Here is a 22,071-nt window from a genome sequence, read left to right on the forward strand (position 1 = left end):
CGAGTGAGTGGTCGAAAGCTGCCAGCCCTTACGAAAGGGCCAAGTCATAAATCATCATTATCATCATTAGCAATAGCATCAACAAAGCACGCAGCTACTTGCATCACATCCCAAGCTCCGATGATGATTATGCTAAAATAGCACTTCGGATGGCTTCCGCGTTCGAGTCTTAGGAGAATTCATATGCGACCCTGTGAGTACTTTGCATCCAGCGAGATTTTTCTCTCTTGCCGCAACGCCCCTGACGCTGACATCGGATTTTCTGCCACCCGTGCTTTTGAAAGACATTGCGTTAATTAATTTCTGACCTGTTTTACTACGAGGTGCCCACATGTGCAATTGCGCGTAAGGATTCAAGCAGCCGCAATATATATATATATATATATATATATATATATATATATATATATATATATATATATATATATTAATGAGAACTAACAGACAATAACGCCAAGGAAAGTACAGGGGGTGTTATCTGTAGTATTTAGAATATAAATGTGAAGAAAGTAAAGTGGACGAGAAGATGACTTGCCGCCGGCAGGGACCGAACCTGCGACCTTCGAAGGTCGCAGGTTCGGTCCCTGCCGGTGGCAAGTCATCTTTTCGTCCACTTTACTTTCTTCACATTTATATTCTAAATACTACAGATAACACCCCCTGTACTTTCCTTGGCGTTATTGTCTGTTAGTTCTCATTAATACTGTGTCTAACAAAGATAAACGAGCCCTTGAAAAATCATCTGCTTTCCTTCAAATATATATATATATATATATATATATATATATATATATATATCTTACGATACCGCGCGCCTCTTTTCGAGATGTCTAAAAATGCCTTATTGTCTTGCACTGGGTGTTTCTAAAGTACTGAATATGATATGAATAGCTGCGGTCACAACGGCAGCAGGCTTCTGCGTCATCAGCATAAGGGCAAGAGGCTGTTCGTAAAAATTTTAAAAGGAACAACCTCGATAGTTGAAATCACCGACTGAACACAGCTGGCCAATCTCCTCGTTAAATACATAGCTTAGCGAAAATTAAAAAAAAAGACACACACATTGGCCGAATTCACAACACCCCTTCAGCTAGATTGTTTCTGAAAGCCCAATATCATTTAATCCTGGTGCTGCTCGTAGAATTAGTGACGGTAACGAGCCAACAGCAAATAACGCTTACTGAAGAAAGTTTTGTGAATCCGCGTTATGTGTGTCTTTTGTGTGTCGTCCGCATTCCTCGAGCGGGGAAAACACCGAATTATGTTGCGCCAATTAGCCCAACGCTCAATCTTAGTGAACCTTAGTTAATATGACTCTGACTTTAGCTCCTTTAAATGTTGCGCGTGAATTATAACCGAGAGGAAAGAAAGCAGCATTTCTAGAAAAAGAAAACTGCTGCCAACGGATATAATGTCGCAATCGAAAAAACAAATTCATTCATTTGTGCCTAAGAATTATTCCAACGGCGGAAAGCTAGGCTGTTAACCCTTTGGCACACGCAATCTGATCGACCATATAAAGGTGCGTAGCATTTGCATAATTTGACGCCAAGATGCTGGAGAGCGAATTTGCTGAATTATATCAAAAGACGCGTGCCATCAAGGAAGGATTCAAGACAGAACAGAATGGGACACCCTATTCTGTTCTGTCTTGAATCCTTTCTCGATGGTGCGGGTCTTTGCGGGTCTTTTTTTGCATTTCAGTAAGCAACTAGCCCAGCAACAAGTTTTACTAAGACCCAATTTAGATTTAATGGAAGTGGTAGAATGAATTATACAATATTTTATAGCCTATGAATTAGAGTTACAGCAATCAGTTAGCCTATAAGACCGAATAGACCGTCACGCCATATTTCTTAATAAAATGAATTCAACAACCCTCTCAAATTACATGCAATGGTTGGCTATCTGCTGCCGGCAAGCACTGCTAAAGGGGTAGAAAAATTTTTGCGAAGTTCGAGTCGAAACACTCTACGTCCAAAGCCTCGTTAAACACGACCTTCACCAAAGCGATCGTGCTTAGCAAAATATTTCGTCGAGATGTGACACAAACTTTGGGTGAAAAGAGCTGTAGGCAACAAGATCACCTGCAAGAGCTTCCTCCTCAAGCGCGGGGTCTGCGTCGTCGTAGCTGTCAGGACTGTAGTCGTTGCTGAGCCTATTTCCTGAAAGAATGGAAAAGCGGCGCCAGCAAATATTTATCAGATCATGTTTTTCGCTTTAATTCCGGTCGCAGCTCGACTGCTAACCATGCAGGTACGATTTTGCACCCGACATAAACAAATGGTGTCATTTGTATATCGGAATTAGAACCACGAGCATTTTTATTTCAACATCAGATTTCGACAAATCCAGATGTTGAGGGCCGTGAGCTAAAACCCACAAAACGGCTTGACGAGGCCCACGGTGCTATTAAAACGAGCAAAGGGCAAGGCTGAGAAGTCGTTGAAATAAAAAAAAGGGATCAAAATATCGACAGTTGCGTATCGAAAAACACATACACGTCAGCAAGCTGTACACACAAAAGTATATTAGGGATGGAACGTCTTTTCCCATCCTAACAGATGAGGAGCCTAAGCAATTTTGGTCATCGAAAATAAGGCATGCTTGAATTTTGTGTTCCCGAGAATAGGTGATAAGAAGCCATCATGGAAAAAAAGACAAAAGAAAAACAGTGCACACTTTACTAAGACGGATAGAAGGAACACCAGGCACAGCGCCTTTTCCAAGCGTTCCTTCTTCCAGTCTTCGTAAAGTGTGCGCTTCTTAAAGTGTGCGTCTCTTCGCTTAACAAATGCGAAGCATTTCTTAGGGAACCAAGGCCACTTTGAGCGTTTCTATCTATCTATCTATCTATCTATCTATCTATCTATCTATCTATCTATCTATCTATCTATCTATCTATCTATCTATCTATCTATCTATCTATCTATCTATCTATCTATCTATCTATCCGCTTACGTCTGGTTGCTTTCATGGTTGCCTCCTTAACTAGGTATAGACCAAAATTGCATAGGAGGGCATAGCGTATGACGAACATGACTGTCTGGTCACGAAATGAAAAAATTCGGCAGATCCCACGCCTTGTGGGAATCGGTTTCATGTGAAGCAGTCAGTAAGTACTTTTATGGTGTATTTTATCGCTTTGAGCCAGGAGTTACGAGGTGGATCGTAGTGTTTTAGATGCGAAGCATCTTATGGCGGAGTTCAAACCGGTGGTGTGCGGCGTGACCACCCTTAATGCGCATGCGCAAACCCTGTTCACTCCCCATCTCCCTCCCTTTCCCCTCTCACCCACTTCCCCCTTGTTGCGATCGGCGAGCCACCCTTTGCCGCGGGGCGCCGGGACGGTATAAAGGCAGCCGCCTCGCTTTGCGGCGATAAGGAAGAGCGCGAAGACGCCCGGCTGATTCTCATGCGCCAGGAGGAGCATGGTTTCAATTTGCTCGAGACAGCACCATTGTCGCCGGTGCCGGAGCGGAAATGCGACACATGGCGCCTTTGTGCCCCAGGAAAGGCCGCGACGCCGAGTTTCCGCCGAAGACGGACCTCGGACCACCGCGCTGTGCGTCTCCGGCTGGTAGGTCGTCTACGCTCAAATCAGCGCCAGCTGCCCAGACGCATACCAGTGGATTTGCCGGGCCTGCAGCCGCCGTTCGGCCGCATGGGTGGTCGGCTCGAGCAGCGACATGAGGGACTCATCACAACCCGCATGCTGGCGGCAGGCTTCCCCCGACGCGACATCGTTGTGAGAACAATGCGCGTGTTCGGGTTGTGTGTGCGTGTGCTGGGGGCGGTGCCAGCAAAGTGACCTGCAGGATTCGCCGCCCGATTGGATGGAAACGTCTTCCCCTGTTTCCCCAGGTCTGGAATCTAGGGACCGCCAAGGGGTTAAAAGACGCGAGCGAATGCATGCGAAGGACATTCCGGAACGAGTTGTCTATATGTAAAAAATGTAAATAAACCTCTTATACGCTTCTTCTGCTCCTCAGTCCGGTTCCCTCCAGCAGCAGCTCTTCTTGAGGACGAGGTTTGCGACCGCCTGCCTGGACGCGGGGAAACCAGCGCAATTGCGGGACAGCCTCCTCTACGAACTTCCAACACTGGTGATCAGCGGGTGGGATGGACCTGGTGACATGGCGCTGCATTTGCGGGTGAGCGTTTGGTTTCTGCATTGAGATTTGCCAGGCTTCAATTTCTGGGTTAATAATTTGAATTCCTGGGAATCGTCAATTGTTGGGATGCAAAGTGCGTTTGTTTGAGCATCATTGAGAGGGCAAAGCCAACACTTAAAAGCAGTGACCATGGACCTGGTGAAGTTGCGCGAGAGAGAATTGTTGCTGTTGTGTGAGGAATTGGAACTGGAATGCGATGACGAGATGAAAAAGTGTGATCTATTGAAAGAAATAGACGAAAGTGGTAGTAGTGCGGAGAGCATTCAGATTGCTTGGGAACTGGTTCAGAAAACTCTGAAGGAGGAGGAAATGAAGAGAGCGTACGAAAAAGAGAGACATGAAATAAAGGTACGGAGGTTACAGCTCGAAATTGAGCTGCAGCGTTTAACACTTCATGGAAGAGTAAGCCGCATTCCTGAAAAAGCAAGAGAGCAAGAACAGGAAAAGTGCGAGCATAAGAGAGAGGGAAATGACAGTGAGATACAGGTAGAATCGCCTCTTGAATCAAAGGAGCGACAGGTCGCGAGTTGTGAGACCCTGTTAGAGAAAGATGCGTGCCTCTACGAATGGGTTAATCTAGAGCACGTACAGGACGAGGCCATCGGCAGTCTAGAGCCAGGGGCGTATCAGAAAGGTGTTCCTTGCGGGGCCGAGGATTGTTTCAGCAGCCCTAATAAGGCTAATGCGGAGCTGGAGACATTCCTCGCGCCTGAGCACGTAAATGATCGTCCGACAATGCAGGGGGAAGGCCAAGCTAGCCAAGAGCTTAACAAGGACGCGACGCTACCAAAGTTAATTAGTACCGTCGAGGAGCGCCCAGTTTTAGATGTCACCAGTGACAGTGCAGATCAAGGGGCCCGACCGTACAACGAAGCGGAGAGAGAAGAGAAGGTATTGCTGTTGGCTGGGGGTTCGCTTAGTTTTGAGGGGCTTTTGCGAGTGGACAGAGGTTCATTAAGTGGTGAGCAAAAGAAAGACCCCGGACTGGCGTGTGTGCATATCCCAACCAAGGAAGAAGCTGTGAGACGTAACGTCACTGTGCGGGAAAAGGGCTCAAAGACAAACCCAGAGAGCGCTCCTTGCGGAGACGAGGCTGTTTCCAGCAGCGATAAAGAGGTCAGCGGCGAGGCGGAGGTGCCTCAGAAATTGAGCGGCTCTCTGGTATTCCCAAAAGAAGCAAAGGTGAAGGCGGTCGAGCGCGATGGGTCCCCGGTTATCGGTAGATTCGAGGGTACGATCGCGACACGCCTAACTAAGAAGAATGGTTGTAGAAACCGCCGGAAAAGAAAGAGGCTGAAGCAGTCCGCACAGCCAACACTCGCGAAGGATTTCACACTGCAGCCAATAAGACCGCACAGTAGGACAGCGCGTAGCTCGAGAGAACGTCCATTGACGCGTATGGTCAGGCGCAAGCGGCGGAAGGGGTGCAGTGTCGAAAAACAAACCGCATCTCTGCGACAAAAGGCAACAGTAGTGGGGTGCCGCGCGGGGACAAGTACAAAGGAAGGGGGCAGACTCATTCTTTCCCCACGTTTGTGGCTTTCCTTTCGCCGAACTGAAGGAAAGCGGCCGAACAGCCCTACGAAGCGTGGCAGCAAAGCGCGAGTAAAGGCGGGTGCCCTCTGTAGCCTCGGGCGAACTCCAAAGTCGCCAGGACCGAGACCCCATCGAGTGCGATTCAAAGGAATTCAGAGATTGGGAAACGGGGCATGGTCCAGCAGGGTGTTATGCACGCGCGTGTAAAAGAAGCTTTGAATGATTAATTTGTTTGAGTTCGACTTCAGTAAGCTTTATTTAGCATATTACAAGACGCGGTGCGAAGTTTTAAGAATAATAGCCGCATGGTACTGAAGTCTGATGAGAGTATTGTAGTCGCGTTAATCATTAATACTAGTTTCTTATTAAGGTTTCATAGCGCGAACCCTGTGTATTATTGTGGTGCCTTAATGGCTTAGTGAAACCTAGTAGGCTGTCATTGATGCGTCAATGTGCAGTAAAAGAAAATTTTAAAGGAAGGTTTCAGCGTAAAACCAACTTGCTTAGCGAAACGCTTAAATCTTGTGCTGATTAGAGCAGTTTTCGTTGCGTGCTCTTGAGAGTGACCAGCACGCCAGGCTTGGTTCACAGTACCAAAATGTAACTTTTTATGTCAGGTGTTTTCAATGTGTATAGTAATTTGGCAAAGCGTCAGTGTGTGCTGTTCGCCGTAACGTTGCATTACGGACGCACGTTGAGACAAACTTTGTTTGAAAGAACTCGGCGTGCCGCCAATCGTGCGTTTTAAGTAGTGCGGAGCTCCATGAATGAGAGTATAGCCTAGAGTTAAAGCGCTCAGAAGAGCTTTGTGCGTTTGATTTTGTAAGTGCCAACATCGGTAGGTGAGATTAACCATACGGGCCTGATGTAGGCAGGTTAATCTCCTTTGTTTTGTTTCGATGCTTGATGATCAGGTGATCGCATAAGCCGAGAACTGCAACAAGTATAAGTTCAGAAAGGCAGAGTTACGTACGGATCACGTTACCGGGAGAGCACATAAGCTTCCCCATGAATCTGTACACTGTCGTCCAGACCAAGAGAGTCCGATTCAGCGGAAGTGTAGTGATCATCTAAAAAAACAAAAAAAGGAACCCTGCTCCGATGGAGTCTTGTTCTCCAAGATTACAACTTTTCCTCCGGCATAAGAAAGGGTTAAAGGAATAGAAATGCCGGCGAACGTGGTAGCCGAGATTGAAATGTAATGTCGGAGCATACGAATATAACCTTTTGCTTGATAGGTGCCTTATAATTGTTTACTGAATAGTTCCCAAGTGGAGTCAACCTATCATCCATAATAGCGATTTCTGTCTTGCGCAAAACTTTCAAGGGGAAGATGGTCACTTGCTTTATTTTAATGTGCCTCTCAGGGGTCAAAATTTAATGAGGTTCATAATTTTGAGTTTTTACTATTAACATTTTGTTTTGATAAGCCTGGCGGGTTGAAGGCAGATTCTGAACGCTTGTGCGCGGTGTGGTGTTTTGTCACCTGGATCGTTCTTTCTGCTGTTTCCCTTTGTGTGAGGTTCTTCGAGCTGCATGTCTGCGGTCATCGTCGACTCCGAGACCCCCTCTTCATGGCCAGCAATTGAGTTCCTGGCCATTCCAGAGTTTCCTGGCCCCGGAGGAGCTGTTGCGATCGGCGAGCCACCCTTTGCCGCGGGGCGCCGGGACGGTATAAAGGCAGCCGCCTCGCTTTGCGGCGATAAGGAAGAGCGCGAAGACGCCCGGCTGATTCTCATGCGCCAGGAGGAGCATGGTTTCAATTTGCTCGAGACAGCACCATTGTCGCCGGTGCCGGAGCGGAAATGCGACACATGGCGCCTTTGTGCCCCAGGAAAGGCCGCGACGCCGAGTTTCCGCCGAAGACGGACCTCGGACCACCGCGCTGTGCGTCTCCGGCTGGTAGGTCGTCTACGCTCAAATCAGCGCCAGCTGCCCAGACGCATACCAGTGGATTTGCCGGGCCTGCAGCCGCCGTTCGGCCGCATGGGTGGTCGGCTCGAGCAGCGACATGAGGGACTCATCACAACCCGCATGCTGGCGGCAGGCTTCCCCCGACGCGACATCGTTGTGAGAACAATGCGCGTGTTCGGGTTGTGTGTGCGTGTGCTGGGGGCGGTGCCAGCAAAGTGACCTGCAGGATTCGCCGCCCGATTGGATGGAAACGTCTTCCCCTGTTTCCCCAGGTCTGGAATCTAGGGACCGCCAAGGGGTTAAAAGACGCGAGCGAATGCATGCGAAGGACATTCCGGAACGAGTTGTCTATATGTAAAAAATGTAAATAAACCTCTTATACGCTTCTTCTGCTCCTCAGTCCGGTTCCCTCCAGCAGCAGCTCTTCTTGAGGACGAGGTTTGCGACCGCCTGCCTGGACGCGGGGAAACCAGCGCAATTGCGGGACAGCCTCCTCTACGAACTTCCAACACCCTCTCCCCTACGCCTGTCCCCTCCCCCTCTGAAAAGCGGGCTCGGCATGCCGAAACGCTGCTTCGCATCGCCTCGTGGTCCCCTTTAGCGGGAGACGGTGTGTGAAGACCGTGGGCTTACCAGGTACGTCGATAAAGCTGGCCTTTAAGGGTAACTTATGGTGTGGCGCAACGTCAGCACTCACGTTAGAGCACCATACGTCAGTATTATCGAAATCAAGTGCATTTTGCGGTGCACTGATGTGAATATCATGCGTGACTTTCGTTAATGTATTCCTCCAGGGTCGAGCAACGTTTCAATATAGCTTGCTGAATCATAGGAATACAAATGTAATGTATAATAGACTGCTATAAAAGCGTAGCCAACGCTGGAACCACAGACGTTAACCTGATATGACTCCTGTATCGTAGGAGTACATATGTTTTCTTATAAAATTAGATAGCCAGCACCCCAACCACTACTGACATTGCACCGACATTGCGCCTGCATAGGCTGTATAGGCTTTGGTTTTCCCAAAGCAGTTTCCAGAGCTGGCGTGGCTCTGTGGTAGTATAGCTGACTGCCACGCAGAATTCTTGGGTTCGATTCCTGACGGGGATATTAAGTTTTATTGTTTGCATTCGTCGGCGTCAACGCTGCCGATATTGGTTTTTCTTAACACTCTCGCATTTATGTGACCAATCTCTCTTCTCGCCGTTCCTGGGTAGATATAAACTGTCAGTCACCTGTGGCGCATAACCGTACACCGCTGCCCGTGGTAAACGGGTATGTGCCACACGTTTCCGGAGGAAAGGGTTTGACGACGTACGCGACAGAATTTTCACATTCTTCATGTCATGACCCGACAGTCATATTCGTCAAATCATCTTACCCTGCCAATTTTGGTCTGCACCAAGTTAAGGAGGCCATCACGAGAGCACCCAGACGTAAGCGGCTAAGGTTCGCTAAGAAATGCTTCGCATTTAACGTGAAAATCATGTCGTGTGCCCCGCCACGGTGGTCTAGTGGTTATGGCGCTCGACTGCTGACCCGGAGGTCGCGATATAGGAATCCCTGCCGCGGCGGCTGTATTTTTGATAGAGGCGGAAATGCCATAGGCCCGTGTACTTAGATTTAGGTGCACGTTAAAGAACCCCAGGTGGTCGAAATTTCCGGAGCCCTCCACTACGGCGTCTCTCATAATCATATCGTGGTTTAGGGACGTTAAACCTCAGATATTTTTAATCCTGTCGTGTACGTCATGAAACTTTTTCCTCCAGTCACGTGTACCACATTCCCGTATACCAAGGGCCGCGGTATGCGGGTATGGGCCACAGGTGATTCACTGTTTGTATCTACCCAGGAACAGCGAGAACAAACATTGGTCATTTAAACGCGAGAGCGTTAAAGTCTGGCATAAGCAGCGTTCACCCGACGAATGCAAATAATAACAATCGAAACCAGGCATTCTGCGTGGCAGTCAAGTATTCTACCGGAGGTACACGCCAGGTCTTGACTCTGGTTTTGAAAACGATCCTTTGGAGTAGTAATAATACTAGAAAACTAGAACCTATGCAGGCGTCACAGCGGTGCAAGATCAATTGTGGTTGCATTTTATAACAAGGTAACAAGCATTTCATGTGTACTTACTCCTATGATACAGTCATGTCGGGTTACCGTCCACTGTGCTTCCAGTGTTGGCTCCGCTTTTATAACACTCTAAATAAACATTACGTGCCTGCTCCTATGACTCAGCAAGCCATATTCAAGCGTTGTTCGTCACCGGACGAATACGCCAATACGGCAACGAATGATATTCACATCATCGCGCCGTAGCGTGCGTTTTGCTTCGATAAAACTGACGCCTGTGCTCTAACGTGAGCGCTGGCGTTACGTTAGGCCATAGTCAACGTGCCTGGAGGCCACGATGTGCGTACAACTACCCCATTTACAAAAATACGTCGATCTACCTCGTAAATAACCTTTGCTCAAAGCCATAAAACGCAGCATAGACGGCTGCTGGCTGACTGCTTCGGATGAAACCGATTCCGGATCTGCCGTTTTTTTTTTTTTGCCTATGATGAACAACCAATTAGCTCGAGATGTGTTATGTAATAAGCCATGCCGCCCTCAGCAAGTCTACAAACGTGAAGAACAATCCGTTCACATGATGCGAATACAGTAAAAAGCTGAAACGACGGGTTTGTGTTGATGCATATGGCGCAAGAAATTTAAGCGCACTTACCCATCGCCCAGCTTTACTAGCAGCTCCTTCGGGACGAAAGGTGCGCAGGGGGAACCCGTTGTCTGCGTCTTTGCTCTCCAAAGGCGTCTACATAAACTGTGAAGCTACTAGACGCAGATACCTGCGCAAGACGAATACGCTGTCTTCAGTTCGTGAGGATTTAGATGTTCACATAACGCAAAAATGCTTGTTGACCTACTGCACTTCAGTTGGCATTCGCACCATTCGAATGTACCATACGTGCGGTATTTCAAAAGAACGTGATCAGAAACAGGAGGAAAGTAGACACATTACATGCGTAACTTTTATTTGCCTTTTACTGCGATAGCAATTATCTGGACACTCTCAACGGGTTTTTGCCTTCGCCGTCATCACCATTTTCCGTATAAAGTCCAAATCGATAACATCACTCCGCGCATCGTATGTTCTAACCGCAAGTAGAAGCTCGCGAGGGCTCGCGACGAACGCGGCTGAAGCAGAAATGAAGCGAGCCGGCCATCTCCGTCGCACGGAGGGTGCATACAATAACGTCACCCCGCGTGCGAGGCCTGCCGTCGATTGCTGCTCAAGTAGAGAGAGAAAGTCCTGCTCGTCTTTCGTTGGGAGCATGAAGGGACGCCAGGGGAGTGGGGAAGGGCTGCGTCGCTTGACCAGTAACTGCGAACTTTGATCATAAGGGCGCGGTCGCGAGTAAAGTCACTGGAACGGGAAAAGTACCGCGACTGTCCGGCCGGCCGCCATATTTGGTCCAGTGCGGCCGAAGCTGCGGCGGCGCGGTGTTCATTTCACGCGGAGTAACGCATGTTTTACGCAATGCGTGCGCTTTTGCAGCCCCGAATGAAGCATACCGTTGTTCTTTAACTGATTAAGAAAGAAATAGCGGCAGTTTTAACATGCCTACACGCGCACGCACGCGTACTAACGCGATAAAGAAATGCGAACTGCGCACCATTTACGCGCTTGGCTGTCGCCATTTATTAAATTCGAATCATTTCTTAGTGAACTTCTGCGAGTTTGAACGTTCTATCTATCTATCTATCTATCTATCTATCTATCTATCTATCTATCTATCTATCTATCTATCTATCTATCTATCTATCTATCTATCTATCTATCTATCTATCTATCTAGACGCCCGCGACTATGTGCTCTCCTGGCCGTTTCGTTAATGGGATGTATACCAAATTTGGTATGGCATAACATGACTGTATGGCGAATATAAACGGCACGTGGTAACATGAAAATATTGACATGTACGCCGTGTACGGCATGATTTACATGCCACGCTCATGGTGCGCTCGCGGCCGCTTCGCTATCTTGATACACACCAAAATTGATATGGTGTGACAAGAGTGTATGACGATCATAAGTTACTGGTCATAACGTGCAAGTCATGGCAGGCATACCATGTAAAACATGATTTATATTACATGGTCTCGGGGCGGTCGCGGTCGTTCAGTGAGATGCATATATACCCAAATTGATATGACGAGATATTTCTGTATGACTAACGTCAGTGACAGGTGGTAACATGAAAATCATGACTTGCATGTCATGTGGAGCATCACTTGCCACGCTCATGGTGCGCTCGCCGCCGGTTCGGTAGCTTGATATACACCAAAATTGGTACAGCGCGAGGTGACTGTATGACGAACATGAATGACAGGAGGTAACGTGAAAACCATGACATGCATGACATGTACGGTATGGTTTACATTACTCTGTCTTTGTGCGCTTCCGGCCGTTTTGTTACCTGGATGTATACGAAATTCGGTACGGCATGACATGGGTGCGTGACGAACATAAATTACAGGTCATGCGTTGTATATGGTTGTGTATGGTCATGCGTTGTACCAGATTCTACATGCATGCATGCATGACAAACATGCGATATATAGTGAACTTAGATGTCATGACATCAATGATTTCATATCTGCCTCAAAGACGAACAAGGCGAAATATGCAGCTCTTTGTTGGCTGCTTCGCATTAGATTGATTCCCACAATGCGTGGTATCCGTCGCATTGACACAAAAGGCACAATTATACAGTCACGTCACGCGCTACCAATCTTGGTGCATATCAAGCCAGCGAACCGCGGTCGCGGTTGCACCATACGCATGGCATGTAAATCATGCCTTACATGACATGCGTGCCATTATTATCATTGGTACACACTGTTATTTATGTTCGTAATACAGTCACGTCACGGAATACACATCTGTAGCAATTCGTGGTTAAAAACAGCGCGAAGAAGACGCGAACAGGAAAGAACACAGGACTAGCGCTGACTGCCAACTGATTGTTTATTGTTAAAACGCGCAAAATATACACAGATACAGAAAAAACGGGGAAGGGAAACATAAGAGAGCTTCTAGCGGCGCATGCGTCCAGCGGCACAATGTCGTTTAGTCATAGGTGATTAGTTACGGAGATAGCAACACTCCTTGTCTGTTAAATAGACGGCTCGCTTACACATGCTTCATCTTTACGTTTCATTGCGAAAGCCTCGTAGACTTCACGTGCTGTCTGGTCCTTGTATGTGCGCAGCACATACAAGGACCAGACCATTTCTTGTCCACGTCTTCTTCGCGCTGTTTTTAACCATGGATTCTTACCAACTGGCTCGCATTCACTCGCTGTAGCAATCAGTTTTCATGGCGCACTGATCATTATATGTGAGCCCGAAGGCGTCAATTTTACGCCAAACATAATTAAGAGCTGCCCGGCAATGTTATTGTGCATGAACCTTCTGCAGCAACCACGCGATACAAGCTGCACTAGTGCAGCGGAGACGCCAACATTGACCGAAACAACATTTGCGAATTCTCAATGAAACGCTTGCCTCACAAAGGCGGGCATCAGTCGTGGGAACAAATTTTTCGCGCCGTATTCTGTGCAGCCACACAGCCTTTCGCTTGGCATCCTTTTTCCCGCTGGGAATAGAAAAGAGGGCTTTCCCGTTTCCCGCCGGTTTCTGCACCCGAAAGCGCAGCACCCAGGCCTTCATCGATGCCTCAACAGGCTTGCGATGAAATGTCAAAACGATACGGGATGTCGTAATGTTCCTGCACGCATTTCTGAGGCTATAAAAACAATCGCCCTTCAAAGCGCCGTGCGTCGGCGGCCGGGAGACGCTAGCGAGGCGAGCGAGCTGGACCATTTATGTGGCGAAGCCGCCAAAAGGGCGCGGCGGCGAAGAGAAAAAGAACGCGGTACTTTTCCCGTTCCAGTGACTTTAGTCGCGAGCGCTCGCGCGCGCTCTCTCACGGCAGACATCAGGAAACAGCTCGTATACCCTTCTACGAGCTGTGCTGTCACCGCTTAGCGTTGAGACGACAGGCTGCACGAAAACCGCTTCTCTCCCTGGAGCGGCCATATTCCCTTACACCAGCGTGAGTTACGTGAGATGGAATCTAAGAGAGTTTACTGCTAGCCTTACTTGGTATAATATTACAGTTTGTTGCTATCACATTCATTGCGTCGCCCTTAAGCGACAGTGATTTAAAGTACGCAAGGACACTCGAGCGCAACGAGAGAAGGCTACGATGTACAGTCGGCCAAATCTTTAACTATCGTGCGCCGACTTTTTTGTTCGTCAGCGCCGTACGACGGAGCCAAGTTGTAAACAGGGCGAGAGTAAGCGCATGCCCACGAAGCGCGCTCAGCTGGGCCCATCGTCTGCTTGGCTGTTCCTTCGTGAAAACGTCACCCTGCATTAACTCATTTCAGGCGAACAGGCAGCGCAGCGCGTCTTGCTCGTATCTTATATTCCGAAGATAAGCAAGCAACCGAGAAAATGAAATCCGCAGACGTCACACGCCCGCAAGGACACTCGAGCGCCCGCGAGCATGAGATAAGCTGAAAAATGTGGATCGTTCATTTGTTATCTGGTGACGCAAACGCTCTTTTTTTTTTCCTTGTAAGAGGGTCGCTTACTCTCGCCCTGTTTACAACTTGGCTCCGTCGTACGGCGCTGACGCACAAAAAAGTCGGCACTCGCGCACGATAGTTAAAATATTTGGCCGACTGTACGAGTGACTTGTGTAGATGGTAGCTATACATTACGTAGCTGTATCCCCGGGTTAATATAGTACAGAACGTTGACGTGGATCACAGATAAAGATAAAGAGGAAACCTGGAACAGGGAGGCACCGAAAATAATCGCATTGGGAGACAAGGAACAGAGACTGACAATTTGCACTGGGTGCGAAAACGAGCATAAGTACCATATACAAGACACGTAAGTAAAAGAGGTTTGTTGCATCCATTGGGAGCCTAGAGATCCACGAAAGAAGCACTGTGAGCTTATTTTTCGCAGACATGGCGTAGCAAGAATGGCAGAGCGGGGGAGCGTCCAACCCATGCACTTAGTTCGTGGTAGGAACGACCAGACGCCTGCATGACCGCACACACCCCTGAGGGACATGCCACTGTTTTCAATCGCAGCGCTAAACGCAGGCCAACAAAAGACAAGTATTTAGCGGCGCGAACGGCATACCACCGAATAATTTTTTTCCAGCTACGATAGCAACCCTACCTGAAAAGGCGGCGATTTCAGAGCAGAAGATGCCTTGAGGGCCTGAAAACCGAGGACACCGGGAGAAGGCCGTCTTGGTGCCAAGGATGCGTTCTCACTTCTCGAGCGCACGAGCTTCGAGAAAGCCGAGTGCAGTCAATATGATGATGATTCTTAATCGATCACATAAACCCACTATGGCTCAATTATGACGTACCAGATGGTATATTATAAAAAAGAAGCTTGCGGATGAAGGCTGTCAGTAATCACGCTAATAAAGGTAATACGGAGCAACGATCATAACAATAATAATACTTTTTAAAACAAACGATTTAGAGCAATGACACGTAAATTTGCAATATGATGATTAGTAAGCCTGATATTTCCTATTGTTTCGAATTTCAAGACTTCTTTTTACAGATACATGCTTCATCCATACCAGACAGGCTTCGGGCATACGCTGGATTTTTATTCCTGTTCACCTACTAACTGTGGCTTACACCTACGCTCGACTTGTTCTGTCGCCTACACTCTAAGAAAAGAAGGTCCCCCTCTTCCCCCCGCCTCGCCCGGACTTTCAATAAAGTTTATTCATTCATTCATTCTTTGCTACACATGTGACCCTCCCATGTATAACTCCCTTTAGAGAAGCACGCTGATTCTCTTTAGGAGAGTCGCGGGATGTATGATTCTCTTTAAAAAGGCACAGTAACTCTCTTTTGGAGAGTCGTGCGTCCCACGACTCTCCAAAAGAGTCAACGTGACTCTCTAAAGAGAGTTATACATAGGAGACTCACGTGTGTAGCAAAGGTGAGTCGAAGGACACCTTTTTTTTTCTTACAGTGTAGGGGATACTCGACCTCCGCTCGCGTCATCTACGCGAGACTCTGTCTTTGCCTACTGCAGTGGCGGTTCATGGGGGCGGTGTGCGCTCCCCTTTTGGCATAGAGCGTTGCGTCCAGAGCCTCTTCCCACGCGCGCGGAGGGCTCCGCCGAAAGTGTACGTCCATTCCGCCACGTCCGCAGAGCTCAGCACAGTGGAACTGAACTGCGTGCGACTAAGCAGCACACCGATGCGTGGGAAGGCAGGCCTGGTTGCGGGGCCAGTCAAGGTGTGTTTGATTCGGCGCATTTTTTTCCCCGGATTCCCCACCACAGTTGGTATCATTTCATTTGTATTAGTGTCCATACAATGGAAACCATGTAAAAATCGCGGTGAAATAAACTCAAACTGCGGTAGAGGGACGGGCTCACGTCTACGTTGAACAGCAACACACACGCACGCACACACATGCATATATATATATATATATATATATATATATTATTGGTTCTATTGGATGCGAGGACACTCTCTTCACACACACACACACACACACACATTCTTTCGCGACCAAGGCAGTTACGCCATCTATGTGTATATCTGCGAACCGCAGCGTGATATGCGATGCGGACGCACATTTGTGGTCAGGACCTGCTCTAGAACAGATCTGCTATTAAAGAAAGCCCCGCTTGCATCTCCTTCTCCTTCTCTAGCGAAGCTTCGCTTGTCGGTGAGCACGTGGACAGTGCCGCGAAGAAAGGACGTCTGTATACACGTAACATTGGCCGTTTTAAACTATCCTGGAATGTACTGCAAGTCAGTGGCGTAGCCAGAGGGGGGGGGGCACACCGGACCCGTGACTCCCCCCCCCCCCCCCCGAAAATGTTCTTCCCGTGGGATAGAGCACAAAATGACACTCGACCTCACTTATCTGCCCAAACCCAATGTCGGATCAAGGAGGTCTCCCCCCCCCGCGCGCCCCGAAAAAACTTTGTCTACGCCACTGCTGCAAGTAATGTTGAGAAGTGCCCACTACGTCATAAGTGATCATTCTGCGAGTTGCGAAGTATCCACTACGCGTCCGTAAGGCAGTACGTGCACCTGTTTAACTACACGCTTTATTGATGTTGTTGCTGCTGCTGATGACGATGATCAGTTATTGCCCGAGCGCTTCGTAATGGAGGGGCCACTAAACCACCCACTTGTTGCTAAATATGGCGTGACGTTTGGTGCGATCTTACGTTTCTGCCACGCTTCATTACACATGTTAACGCGACTCCTGTATCATTTATCACCTTTACGGGGCATTTTTACGGAGAAGTTTGAAGCACTGGCGTGGCCTTGCGGTAGGACACCTGCTTGCCACGCAGAAGGCTCGAGCCCTTGATTTTTTTTTTATCTGCATTCATCACGATTTTTCGCTCACTACCAACCACGCCGAAACCTACGCCTACAGCGAAATTCCAGCGAAATGAGCTCTTTACCTTCATCGCGTTAAAACAAATAAACAACCGCGACAATTGATGGGGTATTGGACAGTAGCTGTGAAAAAGAAAAAGAAGAAAAGGAAGGATGGAACGCAAGAAAGACGGAGAGCGGCCGGCATCGGGGGCCCTCTCCCTTCTGTCTTTGAGGGGTGGATAAGACGGGCAGCGAAAAAGTATATGTTGGACAAACATAAACCGCTTTCCGCCTACGTTTCAACAACGACGTCGTATACGTTACAGCCCTCCGTAATTTTTCATTCTCATAACTACTGAACTTCAGCATTACTATTAGCCTTATGAGGGCTCACGTGGATGCTCACTTCTACTCACAGATACTTCAACGCACTTGCCTTCATACGCCAGCTCATTATTTATTGACCAGAGGCTGTCCAGAAGGACGACGGTGACTGCATTCATGATCACCGTCATGGATACTGCCAATCGGTGTTCATATGAGGTGCCGCATAAAAGGAAACAGAGTGCGATAAGGACGCGAGAGTAAAACAAAATGGGCGGTGGTCGTTTGAATGGGGTGAGTATTGCAGGCGCCGGTGCGAGAACTTACAAACCGGTTATCCGTCAACGCTGCTACGCGTAATACAGTGTTCGCTTGAGAATAATAAAAATAAGCGAAACTAAAAAAAAGCATGCCGTGACCAGGATTCGAACCTGGGCTATTGCGGCCACAACGCAAGGTACTAACCACTATACGATCACGGCTGTCCGGAAGGACGACGGTGACTGCATTCATGATCAGCGTCATGGATAAAGCCAATCGTTGTTCATATGAGGTGCCGCATAAAAGGAAACAGAGTGCGATAAGGACGCGAGAGTGAAACAAACAGGGTGGTGGTCGTTTGAATGGGGTGAGTATTGCAGGCGCCGGTGCGAGAACTTACAAACTGGTTATCCGTCAACGCTGCTACGCGTAATACAGTGTTCTCTTGAGAATAATAAAAATAAGCGAAACTAAAAAAAAAAGCATGCCGTGACCAGGATTGTAACCTGGGTTATTGCGGCCACAACGCAAGGTACTAACCACTATACGATCACGGCTGGCCGGAAGTTTATTTTTTCTTTATTGCTTTTTACAACCACAACCAAAATGATCATATACAGAATATATACACTTTATAAAAACACTAGCTTCAGCTTGGCCAGTGCGTATGCTTTAAAAAGGCTTCACAGAAGCCAATTGATAAAGTACAGGTAGCCACTCGGGAGGTTCAGGCTGTGCATTGAACAAGTCTCGTGTGTACAACATACTCTCAACAAAATAACCCCTTGCTGAGTGAGCCTCTATATGAGCATGTCGAATATCCACTCTTGTCTTCCACACGCTATGCATGCAAAGCAACATTAACATGTCACTTGGCACTTCCCCTGTACCTACACATGGAAGAAGGCGAATTCCGAAAGCGCTAATAGGTACTTCTTTTTTTAGTGTCCATTGTTGTGTACCTCCCACAAGAATACAGCATCGTGGCAAACGAGGAAGATATGCTCTATCGTTTCTGGTTTCCCGCATATTAAACAGTTCACTGGCCAGGGTACAAAGAGCCCTTTACTTGGGGGGGGAAGTGGTTCTATTGTAGGAAATGAAGAAAAAATGTGAACCCCGCAACTGTCTCTCGTAAGGAGGACACCTCAGCAGTAGTTCACAGGGGGATGGGAAGGGGGAATTAAAGAGGATAGTGGAGAGAAAAAGGTAGAGAGTGGATAAATAAGAATAATAATAAAATAAAAAAAAGGGGAGGGCTCGAAGTAGGGGTACCACGGGAGCAACACAAACAAAAAAAAATAATAATAATAATGATAAATAAAGAGTAACAAAAAAAAAGAGAATCAAACACGATCTCTGAGTCCACTGCTGTCAATGAAGTCCAGCAGGGCGGAGAGGGCCCGCTTGACTGAGTCACCACGACACTCGGGGAAAAGGAGGTCCTTGTCAGAGGACCGTGGAAGCCCAAGCCTGGCGTAAACCTCGAGCATGGTCTTCCTGCTGGCATCAAATGCAGTGCATTGGAGCAGTAGATGCTGTAGCGTTTCCGTTTCACCGCAGTCTGTGCAGTATGGGCTGCCTTTGCCCGAGAGTCTATGCTTCCTTTCGGCGGCATAGTGGCACCCAATCCTCAGTCGGAGTAGGAGACGCAGATCACGTCGGGCGAGTCCCTTGAGTGGGAGACGCCGTGGGGCGTTGCCAGAGGCAACACGAGGATCCGGATGTTTGCCTCGAACGTATCTGGCGACTAAGAGGCGGCCAACGTCTGCAGAACTCACAAAGTCGGTGAAGTCGTTGCAGAGGTCGTGAGCTTCCTTTGCGGCGCGGTCAGCATCTTCGTTGCCGGGTATCCCGACGTGGGACGGGACCCAGTGAAGGGAGAGTTCACAGCCTGCGTGGAGAACGACGCGCAGTTTCCTGGCGACCCTTTGGGCGAGTGGACTGCCGTCTTCTTCCCGGGAAACCGCGGCCAGAGCCGCACGAGAGTCGCACAGGATCGCGGCAGAGTGGACGGCCGGCTGGTCGCTGAGAAACTCCGCGGCCAGATTGATAGCCGCAAGCTCGGCAACCGTGGAGGAGGCGGGAGAGAGAAGGCGGCACTTGCGAACGGCCCCCGAGAGATGGCGCCCCTTTACTTTGTAACCATGGCAATACACTGAGAGTGCCGGTATGCTAGAGCTGTGCACGGGCCATATTTCCGAGCCCGAGCCCGGCCCGGGCCCGCTGACTTTGTCGAAGGCCCGCCCGAGCCCGACGGCAAAGGGCTGCGAGCCCGCCCGGCCCGGCCCGACGTACGAAAACACAATACCGGGCCCGGCCCGGCTTTTTGAAGGTTCGCTGCGAAAACAAAACATCGTTTTCCGGTAATTTGGCATTTTATTGAGCACATCAAATGTGATCAAACGACACACGACGAACAGTCTCTGTTACACATATTACAAATTGTCGTGCAAAAACAGCAAGCAGTCCAACGATTTAGGCTTCAACGAAGTGCGGCGCTTTTGCCCGCGCAAGCGTCAGCTTGCACGAAGGCGATCTACGCCGGATCGCTCGTCGCTGTCGCGTGCATTTTCACTCATATGGGATTTGGCCTTAAATCTAACGCGGAACAGTCGCGTGGCGCCGTCACTAGCTCAAGTGGTGTTACTTCTCTGTTTGTCGGAGTGCAACAGAGGCAGTGCTTTACCTGCTCCCCATTTGTTTAAAGAAGCGAATGGAAGGGAGAAGCGGTAAAGGGCGGTCGCGGAAAAGGCGCTGTATGCGTGTTGGAAAACAATTCCCGCTCATTCTCTATATTTCGGGCTTGAGTCGGGCTTCGCGCCGGGCCCGAGCCCGGCCCAATAAAACTCCAAGTAGCCCGAGCCCGGCCCGGGCCCGAGGTGAAAATACGTCGGCCCGCCCGAGCCCGGCCCGCGGGCCGGGTCGGGCTCGGGCTTTCGGGTTACCCGGAGCCCGTGCACGCCTCTACGGTATGCACCTGAAAAAACAGGGTTTTGACTGAGGGTCTAACCGGCATTCTTTTAACACGCTTTAACACATCGCGCTCAGGACCCAGCCTGTACGGAGCTCGATAGAATGGTACTGGCAAAAACACATCCCGAAGATCACGATACAATTTCTTTTTGGTGACATCAGACAAGTATTCATAAGAAAATCTTTCCTTGAGCAGGCGTGTAGACGAAACAACTTCACGCAAATAAGGACTCAGCGGTCCAGCTTCAAACGAAAAGGACGACACAACAAAATCGGGTAAGGGATTCTGCAATCGTGCTCGGATCACAGTTCTCAAAAAATTATCAGTTTGATCCCGAACAAAAACAAATCAGCTCGCCAGCTGTTTATGGAACAGATGCAATAGCCCTAGGCCACCGTTTTTCACTTTATGAAATAAACTGCACCGGCTCGTGCGCTCCCACTGCGATCTCCATATAAAGGTCACGAATACTCGGTGCACTTTCTGAACCGAAGTTCGGGTCATGGTTAACATTTGCAAAACATAAAAAACTTTGTCAATCAAAAATACATTGCAAACAGATGCTCTTGCAAACATCGAGAAATTGCGGCCACCCCACTTGTCGGTACAATTTTTGATGCGTTTGTTTTCCTCGGACCAGTAATCCGTAGCATTCCGGTAATGATCTAAAGGAACGCCGAGGTACTTTCCCGGCGTGATTTTCCAATTCATATTACAATAAACCTCAGGTGTGCTCTGCCAAGTGCCATGCCAAAAGCCAAGGCACTTTGGCCAACTGATTGCACTACCGGTCGTTGCGCAGAAGTCTGTAGCTATTCTTACAACTTCTTGCACACTTTCTTTGTCAGTGCAGAACATAGCAATATCATCAGCATAGGCTAATATTCTGGTTTCACTACTCAAAAACGAATACCCTCTTACACTAGGGGTTGCAAGCATACGTAAACAAAATGGCTCCAAGTATAGCGCGAAAAGGAGAGGCGACAGAGCACATCCTTGTTTCACGCTCGAGCGCACTGGAGTAGAAGTAGTTAATTCTTTATTGATTACTAACTTAGCCGTACACTCATGGTACACCATTTTAACACCTTCGGTAATAACAGATCCAACATTCACATTCTCCAACAATACAAACAAAACTTCGTGTACAACTTCGTCAAACGCTTTATGCATATCTAGCTGAATCATGGCGACGCGGTCATGCATTGCGTCACAGCATTCCAGGATACTTCTGGCTATGTGTATGTTTGTGAAGATGGTTCTGCCTTTAAAGGGTCATGAAGCACCCCTTGGGCTTGTTGAAAAAACACAACCTGCGGAAAGCTGACACGGCTATGAACTGCTCTGCAAAATATTACAGTCGTGCGCGCCGCGTAAAGGCCACAAGCGGAGCGCGAAGTTGCCGT

The 22,071-nt window shown here is 48.4% G+C and overlaps 1 non-coding gene across 1 annotated transcript; it reads right to left on the reverse strand.

Annotated features, from left to right (window-relative positions):
* Window positions 1–17,837: 17,837 nt before the first annotated feature.
* Trnah-gug (transfer RNA histidin (anticodon GUG)) lies at window positions 17,838–17,909 on the reverse strand. The gene has a single exon. It is a non-coding gene; the product is annotated as a tRNA-His (tRNA).
* Between the last annotated feature and the right edge of the window lie 4,162 nt (window positions 17,910–22,071).

Source organism: Rhipicephalus sanguineus, chromosome 4 (genome assembly GCF_013339695.2).
Source record: "Rhipicephalus sanguineus isolate Rsan-2018 chromosome 4, BIME_Rsan_1.4, whole genome shotgun sequence".
Classification (NCBI taxonomy): domain Eukaryota; kingdom Metazoa; phylum Arthropoda; class Arachnida; order Ixodida; family Ixodidae; genus Rhipicephalus; species Rhipicephalus sanguineus.